Here is a 13,050-nt window from a genome sequence, read left to right on the forward strand (position 1 = left end):
AGTTATATTAGTTATACAATATGAGGAAATTTATAAATAAAAATTATGCTATTTAAATAATAAATCCTTTTAAAAAAATGTTGATATAATTACATGTTCGGAGCATGTACTGCATCTACAAACTGTAAGTTTTATTATTGGAGCATTTACTGCATCGACAAATTGTATGTTTTATTTATATTCAAAACCAAAAGTTGCAAACAGAGTGCATTTAATACTTAATGTTTAAAAACAATAAATGGTATTACAACATTTGACCGAAGTGGTTATTATTTAACTTATCTAAACCTTTTTATATGGTAATGCATCTACGAACTGTGTTGTCGGAGCATGTTATGAAATTAAGCATAAGCTAATTATAAAATAAAAATAGGAATCTATTTCCAGTTGTATATATTTTAATAATGCATCTACAAACAGTGTTCGGACCATGAGATGTCAATGATTGAGTTATTTTAAAGTTGATTATTCTATGTATTATTTATTACATATTTAAATAACTATAAATTTGTCTTATAATATAGGAACATGATATCAATGTATAAAGTATGACCAGAAGTGTTACTTCAATCTTTGAACAAAAGAAAACGACGATTAATGTCTCTATATTATAAAATTATTTATATCCGTGTTATGGAAAAAAGGTACATATTTAAAACTTTTTGTAAAGGTACATATAGCAATAGTATGAATGTGAGTACATAAATCTAAATGTTTATCTATGCGATTAGAAGATAATTAATATTATAAAAAACAACTGTCATATGTTCGTAGAATGTGTTTGTATAGATAATATTATCAAATAACTATGTTTTCTTACGAACAAATGACAATGGTTCAATTCTATAAAGAACAATACATATAGGTCTCAACAACATGTTACATCAGATGCATGATCAGTACATTTGATGTAGCATTGTTAAAAGCGTTTATATTTATAACACATATAGTGGTAAGTTATTCCTAAACAAGATTTATACAAAAGCTGTCGCATATAGCGAAATGGATAATTATCCTAGAAAATATGTATATGAGTTTGCATTTTAATAAAGTGGTAAAAGTTACCTAGGTGTACTTCGTACGATTACATGATATCACTTCATGGTTTTAAATGATGAAAGTGTTCATCGTAATAAGGTTTTTTATAAAATGGTAAAAAACGTAGTAATTTGCAAAGTAATTATAATAAGAAAGGTCAGGTTTTCATCAAGAACTTGTACGCTTAAATATTATGTATGTAACAGAAATTTAAAGAAAAATAAATGTAGGTATTTTTTTTTTATTTCTTTTTATTTAGGAAGCAAACAGTCGTACAGTAAAAAAATTATAACAATAAACAATCATATGTTCTAGACCAGGGCTGTCCAAACCACGGCCCGCGGGCCGCATGCGGCCCGCGGTTTAGATTATTGCGGCCCATTGAACCTTTTTTTAACCGACTTCAAAAAAAAGTCCGGAAACAGGAATTGATTTTTTTAAGCTCCTCGCTGAACGTTTCCCGAAACTGACGAATTTCGGGCAAAAAATGGGCTCGATGATGGGCAGTACCTACCTCTGTGAAAGTGCATATTCAACAATGAAGTTTATTAAATCGAAATACAGGTCTTCATTGACAGATACTTCACTTAAACATGCACTGCGCCTAGCTACCACTAGTATTGAGGTTGATGTTGACAGAATTGTAAAAGACAAATTAATGAAAAAGTAGATAATAAAATAACGATATTACGTATTATTACCAGTATTTTATTTTTATAAATATTTTGCGGCCCACCAATGTATTTAGTCTTTTTTATTGGCCCTGGGTCCCATCTAGTTTGGACACCCCTGTTCTAGACCAATTAAGTTCCATTAAATTAAATGTAGATTTAATATTTTTTACCTACACAACATATTAAATGGCAAAAAATAAACATAATAAAAAAATACATAAAATTAAAAACAAAAAGAAAAAATACAACTTTTCGCATAGCTATACTATTCACTACGGGTGATAATAATGTACTTTTCACAACAAAAAAATCGAATAAAATAAAAATGTTTTAGTTTATTAATTTATTAGGCTGAATTTTATATGATATTAAGTTATGGTTGAAAATGTCTACATCTCTAGAGGCATTGTGAGTTTCACAGATACGTACTATTACAGAGTTTTGCGCTATTTGGATTTACAATGTGGTATTCTAAATAAATCGTTCGATCTGGTGTTTTGCTTGGGGCAACGAAATGCAATCCTTTCTAACAGATATGATGAATCAACTAGGCAGTTTACGATTTTGTGTAAGAATAATGCATCAGAGATTTTTCTACGTTTATATAAAGTGACAGGGACAAATCGATGGTCACTAAAACGATACGATAGGTGTTTCATAAATTTGTTCTGAATATTTTCAATGCGATCAATATATGTTTGATATTGAGGATTCCAAATTACTGAGGCGAATTCTAGTTGTGACCGTACATATGACATATATAACAGATTTAGGGTGTGTGCTACCGTAAAAGGCTTTGTAATTCGAATAATGAAACCCAATTGCTTATAAGCTTTTTTTAGAATATTTTCAATATGATCCCTAAATAACATTCTAGAATCTAGTATTACTCCAAGATCTCTTATTGTTTCTACTCGTTGTAGAGGTAGATGGTTTAGTTTGTAAGTATAATAAATTGAATGTTTTTTTCGTGTAAAAGTAATAACATTACATTTATCTATGTTTAGATATAGTTGATTTTTTTTGCAATATTCCTCAATTTTACCAAGGTCTTCTTGTAATTGGTCGCAATCATCTATGGAGCTAATACATTTATATAATTTCATGTCATCAGCGTAAAATAGGAAACAAGAATTACTAATAACACGATTCATGTCGTTTATGTATAAAATAAACAAAAGAGGCCCTAGATGGGAGCCTTGCGGTACCCCTGAGGGAATAATTATAATTTGTGACATGTAACCTTTTAAAGCAACAGCTTGACTTCTATTTTTAACATATGAAGAGAACCATCTCAGAAGATTTCCACATATACCAATCTTCGAGAGCTTGTTTAACAGTATGTCGTGATTAACTTTGTCAAAAGCCTTAGAAAAATCTGTGTAGATGGAATCTACCTGTTTCCCATTATCCATAGAGTTAAGAACAAAATCAGTAAACTGTCCTAGGTTCGAATCAACAGATCTGCCTTGAAAAAAACCATGTTGATGCGGGCTAATAATAGTATTTTTGCATGAGTCAAAAAGTTGGTTATACACGATTTTTTCCAAGATTTTACTTAAGATACATAGTTTAGAGATAGGTCTATAATTTTCAATGTTGTGTTTGTCCCCTTTTTTAAAAACAGGTGAAACAAAAGCTTGTTTCCAAATTGTAGGAAATACACCTTCTTTAAAAGATTTTTGGAACAGTAGTATTACAGGAGTAACTAGTGTTTCAGCACAATTAACAATAAAAATTGGGTGTAACTTATCACAACCGGCACTCTTTTTAGTGTCTACATTTTTGAGATGTTTTAACACTAATGGTGCAGTTATATCAATTGAATCAAAATTAATTGAATTTATGGTATATGAAATTCAATCTTTAAATCGATAGCAAGAGTAGATTCTTAATCAATGTTTCTATCATGAGTTACAGAAAATTTATTTGTAAGAAAATTATGCCTTTTTATGCATTAGTATGTACCGTATCTTTTTGGAAAATGGACTTGTCGACCTGATCTTGTAGTTGTTTTTGATTCAGGTGGGTCTGGAATAGATGCATGATCCGGAACATTTTCCTCGGTGGGAATGAAGGCTGGTTTCAGGCGGTCTTTAGAAACGCGCTTAGGTTTTCCCTTAATTGTGATGACAAAGGTCTTGTCATTTCGTTCCTCGACCTTATAAGGTCCCTCGTATGGGTTTTGTAATGGTTTTTTTACACAGTCTGTCCGCAGAAAGTTCAGGAAGTTCCGAGTGTACAAAAAATTCTCTTGTGCTGTGATTAGAGGTAGGGGTTGATTTAATTAGTTCAAATTTCCTCTGTAAACGTCCGATATATGTATCGGGTTCTTCTCGTGGAGTACTTGTGAAGAAGTCGCAGGGAAGTCTAAGAGTTCTTCCATAAGTAAGTTCGGCTGGCGAACATTTCAATTCTTCACGAACAGTAGATCTCAGGCCAAGTAATATAAGTGGGAGGGTTTCCATCCAGTTTTGCTCACCACTTGCCATGAGAGATGCTTTTAAAGTTCGGTGCCAACGTTCTATAATTCCATTCGCTTGGGGATGGTACGCTGTGGTTATTAAGTGTTTTATTCCGAATTTCAGTGTAAGCTTTTTAAATAAATGACTTTCAAATTGACGACCCTGGTCCGAAGTTATGATTATCGGTACTCCATGTCGAGCGATCCAGTGGTTCGTCAGTGCTGAAGCTACTGTCTCGGCTGAAATGTCTTTTAAAGGAATTGCCTCGGGCCAGCGGGTAAATCTGTCTATTATTGTTAATAGGTACTGGTACTCGTTGCAAGCTGGCAATGGGCCTACAATGTCAATGTGAATGTTGCTGAAGCGATCTTCTGGTAATAAATACGTTGCCGGGGGGGCAACCGTATGTTTGGAGACTTTAGCTTTCTGACAAGCGATGCAGTGCTTCACGAAGTATCTTATGTCAGCTTTCATGTTTGGCCATACAAATCGTTGTTTGATAGTGTTTGTTGTTCCTGCAACGCCTGGATGACATACGTCATGTATGCTCTGTATGACTGTTTTTCGCATGTCTAGTGGTACGAAAGGTCTGACATGGCCTGTCGAGATGTCGCACCATACTGATGTGTCTGTGCCAGGGATCACCATTAGACGTAAGGATAGGGTGGAGTCATCTTTTGCCTTAATTAATTCGTCGTCTTGACTCTGCGCTTGTCCCATTTCCTTGTAATTAATAGTAGGACTGTTAATCTCTTTGACCCGAGATAGAGTGTCAGCTACTGTGTTTTGGTGTCCCGAAATATGCCTTATATCTGTAGAAAACTGAGCAATAAAATCCAGTTGTCTCTCCTGGCGTGGAGAACTAGACGCTCGTTTTTTATTGAAGGCGAAGGTGATAGGTTTATGATCAGTATAGATTGTGAACGTGCGACCTTCTATGTTGTTTCGGAAATATTTTACAGCTTCGTAGACACCTGTTAGTTCACGATCGAATGTGCTATATTTACGCTGCGGTGTTGTAAATTTCTTAGAAAAAAATCCGAGAGGTTCCCAAGTGTTATTTTTGAATTGTTGTAAAGAAGCTCCAATTGCTATGTCAGAGGCATCTACCATGATAGCAATTCTTGGGTTGGGATCTGGGTGTGCTAGGAGGGCTGTATTTGCAAGTTGATTTTTACAATCATTGAATGCTGCTGTCAGCTCCTCGTTCCAAATGAGTGAACGCTTGTCGTTTTTCTTGTATCCGGTAATACAATTAAATAGTTTTTCTTGAGTGTTGATGGAATTTGGGAGGAACTTGCGATAATAGTTCAACATTCCTAGGAAGCGTCTTAATCCGTTGGCAGTGGAAAGTCGGTAATTTTTTTTTTTTTTTTTTTTTTTTTTTTTTGTTACATACATGGTTTTAAAATACAAATTATGTTTTTTACATACATATTAAAAAAAGAAAGAAACAATGCGAATTACAGAAAAGTATATGTACACATGCACATATGTATACATATATAGTGTATTACACACCATACATAACATACACACACAATACACGTACACACACACGAGTTCATAAACACCATATACATAAAAATAACAATATGCATAAATGTATGATAGCAAAAAAATCCCACATAGGCATCGCCAGTTCGTGGGTATACTTGTGTTTCTTTAAGGCAGTTCAGTTAAAATTACTCTAAATATACATATTTTATCTTTGTAGAAAATTGAAAAGAAAAGAATGAAAATATTTATAGTAAAATCATTATTTACTGTATTTACGGGATTCAATATGAAAAATAAAAGTTAATAAGGATTTGTTAAAAGTTAATAGAGATTAAGATCAGATGTTACAGCAGGTAAATATTAATATCTATGGTATTTATCCAAGACTTTATTACATTTTTATGTTTCCTGTAGGATGATATATTTTCACATTTGATTTCTGTATTGGTATAGAGTGCATTATAAATTTTTGGTGTAATAAAATAAGCATGTCTTTGCGCAAGCCTTGTTTTGCACAGTGGAACTTTAAATACATTATTTACCCTATTACTAGACCGATTTTCATTTTTTATAAAAAGAAAATTTCGAGCAAATATATATTTTAAACATTGTGTACAGTAAATTTTTCTTATCTCTAACAATTTAGCCTCTTCGAATAATTGCAAGGAGGGGTAGGTCATATCTTTATGCAACATTATTTTTAGTATTAGTTTTTGTGTTATTTCTAGTGGCTTAATATGGGTGTTATAAATCCCCCCCCATGCAATTATTCCATAAGATACTGATGATTGCACCAATGCATGATACACCAATTTGATTCTTTTGATATCTACTATGTTATTTAAACGTTTAAAAATATAAGTTAAATATCTAAGTTTATTTACAAGCTTTTCTACATGATTTGTCCATTTGAGTTGGCTGTCTATTATAATTCCTAAATATTTAACTGTATTCCCCGATTTCATTTCTGTACAGTTAGTGCATAAGACAGGATTGCAAGTATTTTTGTGAAACCTTATACTTAGATGAGTTAAGGGTGCCGCTTTTTTGGTATTATAAAAAGGAATATATATAGTTTTTTCACAGTTCAGAGTTAGAAGGTTTTGATTGAGCCATTCTTTGACAATAATTGTGCACTTATTTGCATTTTTAGAGACCTCGTCCCAGGATTTACCATGAACTGTGATTGCAGTATCATCAGCATACGAGAAAAGTTTTCCCGGAATACTAATATTACATAGGTCATTAATATAAATTAGAAACAAAAGCGGACCTATAACTGTTCCTTGTGGAACCCCATGTCTCATAGATGCTGGTTTACTAATATTTACGCCAATTTTTGTGGATTGTCTGCGATCAAGTAAATAATTTGTTAAAAGTGACAGACAATTGTTTTTGATTCCCATATTATTAAGTTTTCCAAGCAGTTTATTATGATTGACGGTATCAAAAGCCTTTTTTAGGTCTAAGAATATTGTTAAACTTTTCATATTCGAATCTAGATTGGTGTATAATTTTTTTGTTAGATTAAATAAAGCATCATCAGTACTAAGACCTGATCTGAAACCATATTGGTGTGGTGACAAGAGTGCATTAGATTCTAGAAACTCTAGTACTTGTATCTTTATGATTTTTTCTAATATCTTTGCAAGTTGGGATATCAGCGATATTGGTCTGTAGTTGTCAAGTTTAGAGATCGATCCAGATTTATGTATGGGTACAATAATTGAGAGTTTAAATGCATTTGGGAAAATGTTTTTTTCAAGGCAGGAATTAAAAATGTGTTGTAAGGGCATAGAAATGTGTTGTTTAATAGACTTGATTGTGATACAGCTTAATTCATCTGGACCATTGGCTGTATTTGTTTTAAGATTGTCAATGTGTTTTATAATTTCAGATTCAGTTATCCGTTTAAATTGAGATAAATTAGGAGTATATTCGGGGGTGGGTATGTCTATTTGGGTTGATTTATGTATACTGTTTTGAAATGAGGGATTATTATTTATTAAATCTGCGGCAACGTTTGTAAAGAAATCATTGAATTTATTTGCGATTTTTCCTACATCCGTTATGACTATTTTATCGTCTGTTACAATTTTTTCGGGAAATCTTTTTATTTTGTGTGTTCTATTCGTTATTTCATTTATGACTTGCCATGTTTTTTTAGAATCATTATCAGCTTTTTGCAATTGGTTTGCATAGTATTCTTGTTTACATTTCTTCATAAGAATATTAAAAAAATTTCTATAGATTATGTATTGCTGACGTAAATTTCCATTAGATGGTACACCTTTTACCATACAGTAATTCTCATGGTTTTTGTAAATTTTGTACAGTTTGTTCCTGTGTTGACTTGCAATTATCAGTCCACGCGTGATCCATGGTTTAATTTTTTTATGTTTTCTTTTAGGTGTTCGTGTTAATTCTAGACTGTTTTTGATATTATTATTTAATATCGAATAGAATGTATTCAGTGATTGATTTGGGTCATCATTGGATAAAACTTGGTTCCAAGTTTCTTTTTTTAGAGAATTGTTTAGTGTTTGGTAGTTAATTTTATTTTTTTCCACTTGTTGTTCTTTAGTTGTATGATGAAAATTTAATTTACTGTGACCGAAAAAGGTTGGGTAGTGGTCTGTGATATCGAATTTTAGGACAGCTGATCTGGGTATAAATTTTTTATTAGTTTTGAGTAATATATGATCGAGGCAAGAATCAGCGTGATGGCCATATCTAGTGGGTTTATTTATGTAAGACAGATAACCCTCGCTATATATTACATTTAGATATTCGTTTGCAATAGGGTTTAGGATCGAATTATCAATGTTGATGTTTATATCACCTACAATAAATGAGAAATCGGATTGATTGCAATTATTTTCATTTATAAAATATTTAAGTTCTGTAATAAAGGATTTAGAGTCTAAGGAAGGGGAGCGATATATAGCAAGTATAGAGTATGTTTTACTGTTATGTGTGAAGGATAAATGTATGGCATTAGAATACTTAAATTTGGGGATATTAATTATTACGTTAGTTATTTTATTTGAACTGTAAAATATTGAGAGACCATCGTGAGAAGTATGTTTACGGGGTAGTGAGTAAGTCTCATAATCGGAGATGTGGTAGGGTATTGAGTCACGCATTTGCGTTTCGGTAAGTATGATTACATTTGGACGAAAATCTAGAGAATTGAGGAAAATACAGAAATCATCAAAATGTTTGCGTATGCTTCTTATATTTAAATTTATTAAATTGAAATCTGTATTTCCCTCAATTATGTAGTTATTTAGTTCTGTCATATTTTCATAAACCTTAGTGTCTGGGACCGAAAAATCGTCATAGTAATCCATTTTCAAATTTAATTATATAAATTTCTTACTCTAGCAGGTACATGATTATTGGGTTGGAATGTCGTTAACATCATTTATTCTTATTATAGGGGATTCTTCGTTCTTTTAATCGTTCTTAATAGCCTTGACTTTCTCTTTGATCGGTGTCATTCCCTCTGCAGTGATTGTATGACCAAGAAAATTAACAGTTGTTACACCAAAATTATATTTTGAAACGTTTATAACGAGGCCATTATCGGCGAGTCGCTTAAATAGAGTATCCAAATTTTTCCTGTGTTTTTCTTCGTTTTCTGAGGCTATCAGGATATCGTCCAGGTAGACAAAACAAAAATCAAGGTCTCTGGTAACTGCATGCATAAAACGTTGAAAAGTCTGTGCAGCATTTGAGAGGCCGAATTGCATAGATGTGAACTCAAATAGGCCAAATGGCGTGATTATGGCCGTTTTAGGGATATCCTCTGGTTCAACTGGTATCTGGTGGTACGCTCGAGTGAGATCTATAGTGCTGAAGATCCGTGCTTTCAAAAGTTTGTGCGAAAAGTCGTGAAGTTGCGAAATGGGGTATTTGTCCGCCAAAGTTTTTGCATTTAATCGCCTGTAATCACCGCATGGTCTCCACTCTCCATTGGGTTTCTTCACCATATGTAATGGGCTTGCCCAATTACTTTTCGATGGTCGACAAATTCCTTGTTCCATTAAGAATTTGAATTATTTCTTAGCAGCCTCCAAAAGGGCTGGTGCCAGTCTGCGGGCACGTTCTGTAACGGGGGGTCCTTTGGTCTCGATACAATGGGTGACGGAATGTTTTCGAATTTCCGGGATTTTCATATTTGGTCTAGTTAAACATGGGTATTTATTTAAGATATCTCCGTACTTTTGTGATGATGCAATTGTAGAGATGCCGGAAATAGGTCCTTTGAAAGTGGTGCCCTTGATTCGTAGTCCTGTCGATTGATCCAATAACATTGCTTTCTTTAAATTCACCGTCAGGTTGTAGTGATGGAGGAAATCAGCTCCGAGTATAGCTCTCGATACATCAGCTACGATGAAGCGCCATTTCATTGCTCGGCGGAGACCGAAGTTGAGTTCTGTGATTTTTGTGCCATATGTTTTAATAGGGTTACCGTTTGCGCCATATAATGTTGTTGGGAAATTGTCAGAAGTTATACATTTCATACCGTAGTCCTTATTTCTAGGAATAACAGAAACATCTGCACCCGTATCTACTAGAAATTTCTGTCTGGTTTCTTAATCGTAAATGAAGAGACGAAAACTGTTGTATGGAAGTTCACACGTCCCTACTGTGGGCTTCCGTTGGCGTTTTCCGCGTTCGTGCTAGCATATGTGCATGACTTGTAGCACCGATAAGCCTTGTCGCCGTACTTTGCATGCGGTTGGCAATATCCAAGAGTTTTTATAGGAGATTTGCCGCGAGACCTGGACCTGGGTCTCCAAGCGGTAGATTGCCGAGGTGAACTTGTTGTTGGTTGTGAGTAATCTCTCTGACGTGGGTTTTGGTATCCACGGCCACGGAAGTTGTGGGACTGGTCATCGTTCTGATTGCTTTTCGACAATTTAAGTTGTTTCACTTCTTGGGTTAAAGAAACAATCTGGTCTTGTAGATTTTGTAGAATGGTGTTTAATCCTGATTCGTGATGCGACGGGCCTGGTTTGTGATTTTCCTCCACCGCGCTGCATTCAGGTTTCTGGTAGACCTCCAAGATTTCGTCAGCGGCCGAAGCTAGCTGCTCTATATCGTTGTCGGGGAGTGCTGATAGTATTGCTTGGGCGTGTTGAGGCAGGCGCTGCAGCCAGAGAGTCTTCACTATTGCACTTTTATTAAGCATTGGTCCCGCCAATTCTACCATGTGTAGTAGAAGTCCAGTGGGTTTCCTGTCTTCTAACTGGATTCCTGTGAGTAGACGGATCAGGCGTTTCTCTTCCGAATCCTGCAGGCGCTCAATTAATGCCGTTTTTATTCGTACATATTTATCTTTGGGCGGTGGTTCAATAACTATATCACTAACCAGTTGTAGTGTTTCAGAGTCCAATGCCGCGATGATTGTATTGTATTTGGTAAAGTTTTCCTTAGTTATGGAATTTGAAAATTGTGCTTCTGCCTGGGCAAACCATAAGGCTATATTGGTTTTCCAGCAAGCTGGTAGGCGTACAGATACATGGTGCACGTTTGCTTCCAAATGTGATGAGCGTTGGTCTTCTATATTCTTCAACTTATCTTGTGAAATTATTACAGGTTCTTGAAACGATGAAGGTATGTTTGTTTCTTTCGATGAGGTCATTTCCAATAATATGATACGTAATACGTTATGCAAGACATACAAAATCAAAGAAAAAACTAGAGAATAATGTGTTAAAAGAATCTATTCCATCTACCGGATAACTTTACAAGTTATTAGCGAGTTCGCGTTTGTATAGGATTTTAGCAAAGATGCAAACCACGTTACGTAAGCTATTGAAAAATAGTACGATAATAATATAAATTTGATAGTACAAAATAGTAAGATGTTAATTGTTGATTACCTCAAAGTAATGTTTGGCAATATTTGTACAATAACCTTATAATTACTACAATAATGTACATTTAAACATAATTCTGTGGGTATGCTGAACAATTCATTTTTGTGCAATATGACAATATAAAATGACGTATTTTAACGAGAAATTTGTATATAAAATGACGTATTGGTGTAGTATAGTAAGTTACTTGTTGGAGATTTATGTCGGTAGGTTGACGGCTCAACTGCTGGTTGTCCACGTGGATTATTTCGTCATCCTCATTGCCTGGGAAGTAGATGCTGCGTTTGTGGATTCATCAAAAGATTGTGATGCCATGGTTAGCCACGTGGTTGGCAGCTTGTAGTCAGGATTTTTCTCACTGAAATTAATTTTAACACGCACTTAATTTTCATAAAAATAGTAAAACATTTCAAGCTTTAGGGATTGATTGACCAATATGATTTTGATGGAAAATACACCACGTGTATATTTTCTTTAAATTACCGGGACATTTAATTGAATTTATATTAGAAAATTGATTGGTAAGAGATATTAATTGGATTGTACTTACTGATCTTGCCCGGATTCTCTGTTTCTCATTTCTGGTCCCTGGCAGTGACTGAATGTTGTAAAATTATTTTTAACGCGAATGTCAAATGCAAATGTCGGTAGTAGTTATATTCGAGTCGAGCCGCACCAATATGCGGCTATTAGCTTACCTTTATAGCCGACCATTTAATGTGTGTAGTGTAGATTGTAGTAAAGTAAAAGGTGTTAGTTTGATAATTTAAGTTTAATGAAAATATATTACACTGCAATACGAAATTAATATCAGAAGGATTTTGTAGGAGCCGAGAATTGTCGACTGCCAGGCCAGACTGGAGAAACAGGAATGTCGGCCGGTAACGGAACTACGAACGAGCTCTGCTTTGGGTGGCAATCCCCAAAACAGTGTTTCCGTGTTAAAAATATTATTTAAAATTCTTTGACAGTTCTTGACTCCACAACAATCCGGAACGAAATCACCTCGGAGTCGGTCTGGCCGTAACGGATGTTTTTTTTACAGATATTATTTTACGTAAACATATGAAATTAAAGTAAGAATATCGGAATACTTCACCAAACAAACACAAAAGTGACCAAACGGAAAAAAATAATAAAAAAACATCGATTACTCGGGACAACACAACACTAGAATATCGAATATCGATTTATGACTACGTGACATCACTTCGCACAAATACAAACGTATTTATCTAAACCCTGTCCCCCCGACCCTTACCTCCCGAATACTGAGCGAAAGGGACACATGCAGCTCGCTCTACTAATACCTAAATGAAATCTTCAAAATCGAGGTTTTGTATTCTCCATTTTTCTCCTCCAAAAGTTAACCGATTTTCAATTTTTTTTTACCAACTACATAAGAAGAAACTATTCTATGTCGAACCGTTTTGTTTTTTTTCAAAATATATTGTCTAGTTTGTAGACTGAACGTCTTTTGAC

The 13,050-nt window shown here is 34.2% G+C and overlaps 1 protein-coding gene across 1 annotated transcript in view; it reads right to left on the reverse strand.

Annotated features, from left to right (window-relative positions):
* Window positions 1-13,050, reverse strand: part of LOC149409986 (uncharacterized) — a 174,860-nt gene that overhangs the window by 140,239 nt on the left and 21,571 nt on the right. The gene's annotated exons all lie outside the window — the stretch shown is intronic.

This window comes from Hesperophylax consimilis, chromosome 28, assembly GCF_061612785.1.
Source record: "Hesperophylax consimilis isolate HC1 chromosome 28, BYU_Hcon_1.0, whole genome shotgun sequence".
NCBI classification, from domain to species: Eukaryota; Metazoa; Arthropoda; class Insecta; order Trichoptera; family Limnephilidae; genus Hesperophylax; species Hesperophylax consimilis.